The following is a 9,533-nucleotide window of genomic DNA, read 5'->3' as shown; positions in this document are numbered from 1 at the left end:
TCTTTCCAAGACTCTTGCATTTACCTCCCTAACAACCCCATCCATAAACAAATTAAACAACCATGGAGACATCACACACCCCTGCCGCAAACCTACATTCACTGAGAACCAATCACTTTCCTCTCTTCCTACACGTACACATGCCTTACATCCTCGATAAAAACTTTTCACGGCTTCTAACAACTTGCCTCCCACACCATATATTCTTAATACCTTCCACAGAGCATCTCTATCAACTCTATCATATGCCTTCTCCAGATCCATAAATGCTACATACAAATCCATTTGCTTTTCTAAGTATTTCTCACATACATTCTTCAAAGCAAACACCTGATCCACACATCCTCTACCACTTCTGAAACCACACTGCTCTTCCCCAATCTGATGCTCTGTACATGCCTTCACCCTTTCAATCAATACCCTCCCATATAATTTACCAGGAATACTCAACAAACTTATACCTCTGTAATTTGAGCACTCACTCTTATCCCCTTTGCCTTTGTACAATGGCACTATGCACGCATTCCGCCAATCCTCAGGCACCTCACCATGAGTCATACATACATTAAATAACCTTACCAACCAGTCAACAATACAGTCACCCCCTTTTTTAATAAATTCCACTGCAATACCATCCAAACCTGCTGCCTTGCCGGCTTTCATCTTCCGCAAAGCTTTTACTACCTCTTCTCTGTTTATGTATATATGTATATATATGTGTATGTGGGTGGAGTGGGCCATTCTTTCATCTGTTTCCTTTCACTACCTCGCAAACAAGGGAGACAGCAACAAAGTATAATAAATAAATTAATAAATAAATAGTTATTTTCATAACTGGAAAATTGTAAATGAGAAGTGTTAATTCAGATAAATAATCTGAAGCATTTTTCAGTAATTGAAAAGTGTTGTATGGAGATTGGCTGGGATGAAAATAGAGTATCTGTTAAGACAAAAGTCCCTGATAGGATTAATGAAAGGAAAGTAATAAGTCCAACATAAAAGAAGGATGTTTTAAAAGATATGTTTGAAGCTACTGAAGCTAAATAGATAAACAGAAGTAGTATGTTTCTTACTTTCCTATTATAATTTGTCACTGTCTCCCGTGTTAGTGAAATAGTGCAAGGAAACAGATGAAAGAATAGCTCAACCCTACCATATACACACGTATATACCTAAATGCCCACACATGTCCATACATACACCTATTCACTTCAACATATACATACACAGACATATACATATATATACAAAAGTAGATATTCATACATGCTGCCTTCAACCCTTCCCGAAGCTACCCCGCCATACATGAAATGGCACCCCCCTCCCCCACATGTGTGTGAGGTAGTGCTAGTAAAAGACAACAATGGCCACATTCATTCACACTCAGTCTCTAGCTGTCATGTATAATGCACCAAAACCACAGCTCCCTTTCCACATCCAGGCTCCACAAAACTTTCCATGGTTTACCCCAGACACTTCACATGCCCTGGTTAAATCCATTGACAGCATGTTGACCCCAGTATACTAAAATGTTCTAATTCACTCTATTACTTGCACGCCTTTCACCCTCCTGTATGTTCAGGCCCCGACTGCTCAAAATCTTTTTTACTCCATCCTTCCACCTCCAAGTTGGTATCCCACTTCTCTTCATTTCCTCCACCTCTGACACATATATCCTCTTTGCCAATCTTTCCTCACTCATTCTCCCCATATGACCAAACCATTTCAATACACCCTCTTCTGCTCTCTCAACCACACTCTTTTTATTACCACACATCTCTCCTCAGCACAGCCCTATCTATATAGCCCATGCCTCACAACCTTATAACATTGTTGGAACCACTATTCCTTCAAACATAACCATTTTCGCTCTCTAAGATAATGTTTTCGCCTTCCACACATTCTTGAATGCTCACAGAACCCTAGCCCCCTCCCCCACCCTGTGACTCACTTCCACTTCCATGGTTCCATACACTGCTAAATCCACTCCCAGATATGTAAAACACTTCACTTCCTCCAGTTTTTCTCCATCCAAGCTTACCTCTATTTACTTGTCCCTCAACCCTACTGAACCTAATAATCTTGCTCTTATTCACATTTACTCTCAGTTTTCTTCTTTAAAACACTTTACTAAACTCAGTCACCAACCTCCGCAGTTTCTCATCCGAATCTACCACATACACATATATACACATGTACATAATTCATACTTGCTGCCTTTGTTCATTCCTGTTGCCACCCTGCCACACATGATATAACAACCCCCTCCCCCTACCTGTGCGCGAGGTAGCGCTAGGAAAAGACAACAAAAGCCACATTTGTTCACACTCAGTCTCTAACTGTCATGTGTAATGCACCAAAACCACAGCTCCCAGGCCCCACAAAACTTTCCATAACTATTGCCCTAATTCTATATTCACTTTTTACACTTACTGTAGTAGTTGAAGTTACATCAGTAATCCTAGGAGCCTTATGTCTACCAAAATAAATGACAACATCGAACCAAAAAATGCATCCTTTGTTTAAAATTATAAATGGAGCCATAGTAGATATACCTATTCCAAGAAACTTTCAACATTTTGAAACTTCTCTCTTTTAGGATTATGTCTATCTGTTCAAATTCTTACAGGAATCCTTTTAGCTATACACTACACAGCAGATATCAACTTAGCTTTTTCTAATGTAGCTCACATTTGTTATGACATAAACTATGGATGTCTACATCATACAAAACATGCTAACAGAGCATCCTTTTCCTAAATTTGTAATTATATACATACTGGCCGAGGTATTTATTATCGATCTTTCTTGTTCGTCGAAGTATGAATAATCAGAGTGTTTATTCTATTTGCAACAATAGCAACAGCTTTCTTAGGATATGTCCTTCCTTGAGGTCAAATGACTTTTTGAGGAGCTACCGTAATTACAAATGTATTTTCTGCAATTCCCAACATTGGCAATGATTTATTTATGGCAATGGATTTGAGGAGGATTCTCTGTAAGAAATGCCACTATAACACGATTTTTTACCCTTCAATTCGTATCACCATTCAAACTTATAGCTCTGTCTGGTATTCACATTGTTTTCTTACATCAAAGATGATCAGGAAACCTGCTAGGCATCTCAAGTCAACAAGAAGCTCCATTTCATCCTTATTTTTCTTTCAAAGACTTAGTTGGATTGGGTGTTTTATTAACACTTTTAGTAATAATTACCCTATTACACCCCTATCTTCTAGGCGATCCAGAAAATTTTATTCCAGCATATCCAATATCCACACCAGCCCACATTCACCCTGAATGACATTTCCTATTTGCCTAAGCCATTTTACGATCTATGCCTGACAAAGCGGGAGAGTCATCGCTTTGGTTTTACTAGTTCCTATTATTGTAATTTTTCCTAAAACACACTGTTCAAAATTCCAAAAACTAGCATTTTACCCATTAAGAAAATATCTATTTTGATCCTTAGTATCAATTTTAGTCCTACTTAAATAAATTTATATTGGGGCACGACCTGAGGAAGATCCTAATATTCTAAGTGGACAAATTTGAACCATTCTATATTTTTCCTATTTTGTGCTTAATTCAATTACCATATATCTATGAGACTCTCTCCTAGATTGATTAATTAGTTTAAGAAAAACCAGCATCTTGAAAATACTTAAAAAGAGATAATGTTCTCATCAATTGCCCTTTACTGATATATATTTTTTTATTTTCCTTTGTCGCTGTCTCCCGCGTTAGCGAGGTAGCGCAAGGTAACAGACGAAAGAATGGCCCAACCAACCCACATACACATGTATATACATACACGTCCACACACGCAAATATACATACCTATACATCTCAATGTACACATATATATACACACACAGACATATACATATATACACATGTACATAATTCATACTGTCTGCCTTTATTCATTCCCATCTCCACCTCGCCACACATGGAATAACAACCCCCTCCCCCCTCATGTGTGCGAGGTAGCGCTAGGAAAAGACAACAAAGGCCCCATTCGTTCACACTCAGTCTCTAGCTGTCATGTAATAATGCACCAAAACCACAGCTCCCTTTCCACATTCAGGCCCCACAGAACTTTCCATGGTTTACCCCAGACGCTTCACATGCCCTGGTTCAATCCATTGACAGCACGTCGACCCCGGTATACCACATTGTTCCAATTCACTCTATTCCTTGCACGCCTTTCACCCTCCTGTATGTTCAGGCCCCGATCACTCAAAATCTTTTTCACTCCATCTTTCCACCTCCAATTTGGTCTCCCACTTCTCCTTGTTCCCTCCACCTCTGACACATATATCCTCTTGGTCAATCTTTCCTCACTCATTCTCTCCATGTGACCAAACCATTTCAAAACACCCTCTTCTGCTCTCTCAACCACACTCTTTTTATTCTTTTTATTTCCACACATCTCTCTTACCCTTACATTACTTACTCGATCAAACCACCTCACACCACATATTGTCCTCAAACATCTCATTTCCAGCACATCCACCCTCCTGTGCACAACTCTATCTATAGCCCACGCCTTGCAACCATACAACATTGTTGGAACCACTATTCCTTCAAACATACCCATTTTTACTTTCAGAGATAATGTTCTCGACTTCCAAACATTCTTCAATGCTCCCAGAATTTTCGCCCCCTCCCCCACCCTATGATTCACTTCCGCTTCCATGGTTCCATCCACTGCCAGATCCACTCCCAGATATCTAAAACACTTTTCTTCCTCCAGTTTTTCTCCATTCAAACTTACCTCCCAATTGGCTTGGCCCTCAACCATACTGTACCTATTAACCTTGCTCTTATTCACATTTACTCTTAACTTTCTTCTTTCACACACTTTACCAAACTCAGTCACCAGCTTCTGCAGTTTCACACATGAATCTGCCACCAGCGCTGTATCATCAGCGAACAACAACTGACTCACTTCCCAAGCTCTCACATCCACAACAGACGGCATACTTGCCCCTCTTTCCAAAACTCTTGCATTCACCTCCCTAACAACCCCATCCATAAACAAATTAAACAACCATGGAGACATCACACACCCCTGCCGCAAACCTACATTCACTGAGAACCAATCACTTTCCTCTCTTCCTACACGTACATATGCCTTACATCCTCGATAAAAACTTTTCAGTGCTTCTAACAACTTGCCCCCCACTCCATATATTCTTAATACCTTCCACAGAGCATCTCTATCAACTCTTATCATATGCCTTCTCCAGATCCATAAATGCTACATACAAATCCATTTGCTTTTCTAAGTATTTCTCACATACATTCTTCAAAGCAAACACCTGATCCACACATCCTGTAGCACTTCTGAAACCACACTGCTCTTCCCCAATCTGATGCTCTGTACATGCCTTCACCCTCTCAATCAATACCCTCCCACATAATTTCCCAGCAATACTCAACAAACTTATACCTCTGTAATTTGAGCACTCACTCTTATCCCCTTTGCCTTTGTACAATAGCACTATGCAAGCATTCTGCCAATCCTCAGGCACCTCACCATGAATCATACATACATTAAATAACCTTAACAATACAGTCAATCCCTTTTTTAATAAATTCCACTGCAATACCATCCAAATCTGCTGCCTGGCCAGCTTTCATCATCCGTAAAGCTTTTAACACCTCTTCTCTGTTTACCAAATCATTTTCCCTAACCCTCTCACTTTGCACACCACCTCGACCATAACACCCTATATCTGCCACTCTATCATCAAACACATTCAACAAACCTTCAAAATACTCACTCCATCTCCTCACATCACCACTACTTGTTATCACCTCCCCATTAGCCCCCTTCACTGAAGTTCTCATTTGCTCCCATGTCTTACACACTTTATTTACCTCCTTCCAAAACATCTTTTTATTGTCCCTAAAATTTAATGATACTCTCTCACCCCAACTCTCATTTGCCCCCTTTTTCACCTCTTGCACCTTTCTCTTGACCTCCTGCCTCTTTTATACATCTCCCACTCATATGCATTTTTTCCCTGCAAAAATTGTCCAAATGCCTCTCTCTTCTGTTTCACTAATAATCTTACTTCTTCATCCCAGCACTCACTACGCTTTCTAATCAACCCACCTCCCACGCTTCTCATGCCACAAGCATCTTTTGAGCAAGCCATCACTGCTTCCCTAAATACATTCCATTCCTCCCCCACTCCCCTTACCTCCTTTGTTCTCACCTTTTTCCATTCTGTACTCAGTCTCTCCTGGTACTTCCACACACAAGTCTCCTTCCCAAGTTCACTTACTTTCACCACTCTCTTCTTCCCAACATTCTGTCTTCTTTTCTGAAAACCCCTACAAATCTTCACCTTCGCCTCCACAAGATAATGATCAGACATCCCTCCAGTTGCACCTCTCAGCACATTAACATCCAAAAGTCTCTGTTTTGTGTGCCTATCAATTAACTGAAATATTATTTATATTACTAATGCTTGCATAGTGAGATTGTACAAAGGTAAAGGGGATAAAAGTGAGTGCTCAAATTACAGATGTATAAGTCTGTTGAGTATTCCTGGGAAATTATATGGGAGGGTATTGATTGAGAGGGTGAAGGCATGTACAGAGCATCAGATTGGGGAAGAGCACAGTGGTTTCAGAAGTGGTAGAGGATGTATGGATCAGGTGTTTGCTTTGAAGATTGTATGTAAGACATATTTAGAAAAGCAAATGGATTTGTATGTAGCATTTATGGTTCTGGAAAAGGCATATGAGAGAGTTGATAGAGACGCTCTGTGGAAGGTATTAAGAATATATGGTGTGGGAGGCAAGTTGTTAGATGCAGTGAAAAGTTTTTATCGAGGATGTAAGGCATGTGTACGTGTAGGAAGAGAGGAAAGTGATTGGTTCTCAGTTAATGTTGGTTTGCGGCAGGTGTGCGTGATGTCTCCATGGTTGTTTAATTTGTTTATGGATGGGGTTGTTAGGGAGGTTAATGGAAGAGTTTTGGAAAGAGGGGCAAGTATGCAGTCTGTTGTGCATCAGAGAGCTTGGGAAGTGAGTCAGTTGTTGTTCGCTGATGATACAGCGTTGGTGGATGACTTGGGTGAGAAACTGCAGAAGCTAGTGACTGAGTTTGGTAAAGTGTGTGAAAGAAGAAAGCTGAGAGTAAATGTGAATAAGAGCAGGGTTATTAGGTACAGTAGGGCTGAGGGACAAGTCAATTGGGAGGTAAGTTTGAATGGAGAAAAACTGGAGGAAGTGAAGTGTTTTAGCTATCTGGAAGTGGATTTGGCAGCGGATCGAACCAAGGAAGCAGAAGTGAATCATAGGGTTGGGGAGGGGGCAAAAGGTGTGGGAGTGTTGAAGAATGTGTGGAAGTTGAGAACATTACCTCAGAAAGCAAAAATGGGTATGTTTGAAGGAATAGTGGTTCCAACAATGTTATCCAACAATGTTATATGGTTTCGAGGCATGGGCTGTAGATAGAGTTGTGCGGAGGAGGGTGGATGTGCTGGAAATGAGATGTTTGAGGACAATATGTGGTGTGAGTTGGTCTGATCGAGCAAGTAATGAAAGGGTAAGAGAGATGTGAGGTAATAAAAAGATTGTGGTTGAGAGAGCAGAAGACGGTGTTTTGAAATGGTTTGGTCACATGGAGAGAATCTGTGAGGAAAGATTGACCAAGAGGATATATGGGTCAGAGGTGGAGGGAACAAGGAGAAGTGGTAGACCAAATTGGAGGTGGAAAGATGGTGTGAAAAAGATTTTGAATGATTGGGGCCTGAACATGCAGGAGGGAGAAAGGCATGGAAGAAATAGAGTGAATGGGAACAAAGTAGTATACTGGGTTTGATGTGCTGTCAATGGATTGAACCAGGGCATGTGAAGCGTTTGGGGTAAACCATGGAAAGTTCTGTGGAGCCTGGATGTGGAAGGGGAGCTGTGGTTTTGGTGCATTATACATAACACCTAGAGACTGAGTGTGAACGAATGTGGCCTTTGTTGTCTTTTCCTAGTGCTACCTCGTGCACATGAGGGGGGGAGGGGGTTGTTATATTGTGTGGCGGGGTGACAATGGGAATGAATAAAGGCAGACAGTATGAATTATGTACATGTGTATATATGTATATGTCTGTGTGTGTATATATATGTATACGTTGAGATGTATAGGTATGTATATTTGCGTGTGTGGACGTATATGTATATACATGTGTATGTGGGTGGGTTGGGCCATTCTTTCATCCGTATCCTTGCACTACCTCGCTAACGCAGGAGAGAGCGACAAAGTCAAATGAATAAATGAAATAAATAAATATCACTAATCAAATCAAAAACAAACAATAACACATTTAAATCCCATAAGAAAATAGACAATCTAACGGAAGTGGAAGGAAACTCTTTTAAGCCAAATTCATAAGTTTATCGTAATGAAAACAAGGTAACGTTCCACTGACTCAAATAAAAACAAAAGCTATACCCACTAACATGATATAAAAAGGAAACCTATAAGATTATCTCTAAGATAATCCTAAAAAGCATTCTTATAAACAAAATTCTCCTATATCCTGACATAAAAATTCAAGCAAATCCACCTCCCCTATATTCAGTATTAAATCCAGAAATCAATTCAAAATCAACTTAAGTCAACTTAAAATCAACTTAAGTCAACTGAAATCAACTTAAAGGCAAAGGCAAGGCAGCAGGTTTGGATGGTATTGCAGTGGAATTTATTAAAAAAGGGGGTGACTGTATTGTTGACTGGTTGGTAAGGTTATTTAATGTATGTATGATTCATGGTGAGGTCCCTGAGGATTGGCAGAATGCTTGCATAGTGCCATTGTACAAAGGCAAAGGGGATAAGAGTGAGTGCTCAAATTACAGATGTATAAGTCTGTTGAGTATTCCAGGGAAGTTATATGGGAGGGTATTGATTGAGAGGGTGAAGGCATGTACAGAGCATCAGATTGGGGAAGAGCAGTGTGGTTTCAGAAGTGCTAGAGGATGTGTGGATCAGGCGTTTGCTTTAAAGAATGTATGTGAGAAATACTTAGAAAAGCAAATGGATTTGTATGTAGCATTTATGGATCTGGAGAAGGCATATGATAGAGTTGAAAGAGATGCTCTGTGGAAGGTACTAAGAATATATGGTGTGGGAGTCAAGTTGTTAGAAGCAGTGAAAAGTTTTTATCGAGGATGTAAGGCATGTGTATGTGTAGGAAGAGAGGAAAGTGATTGGTTCTCAGTGAATGTAGGTTTGCGGCAGGGGTGTTTGATGTCTCCATGGTTGTTTAATTTGTTTATGGATGGGGTTGTTAGTGAGGTGAATGCAAGAGTTTTGGAAAGAGGGGCAAGTATGCAGTCTGTTGGGGATGAGAGAGCTTGGGAAGTGAGTCAGTTGTTGTTTCCTGATGATACAGCGCTGGTGGCTGATTCATGTGGGAAACTGCAGAAGCTGGTGACTGAGTTTGGTAAAGTGTGTGAAAGAAGAAAGTTAAGAGTAAATGTGAATAAGAGCAAGGTTATTAGGTACAGTAGGGTTG

At 40.3% G+C, this 9,533-nt stretch overlaps 1 pseudogene; it reads left to right on the top strand.

Moving 5' to 3' along the window:
* Nucleotides 1–727: 727 nt before the first annotated feature.
* On the top strand, nucleotides 728–8,870 carry LOC139765372 (cytochrome b-like; annotated as a pseudogene).
* Nucleotides 8,871–9,533: the final 663 nt, after the last annotated feature.

Source organism: Panulirus ornatus, chromosome 54 (genome assembly GCF_036320965.1).
Source record: "Panulirus ornatus isolate Po-2019 chromosome 54, ASM3632096v1, whole genome shotgun sequence".
NCBI lineage: Eukaryota > Metazoa > Arthropoda > Malacostraca > Decapoda > Palinuridae > Panulirus > Panulirus ornatus.
The sequence above is the reverse complement of the archived record's forward strand: the minus strand, read 5'-3'. Positions and strand labels throughout refer to the sequence as shown.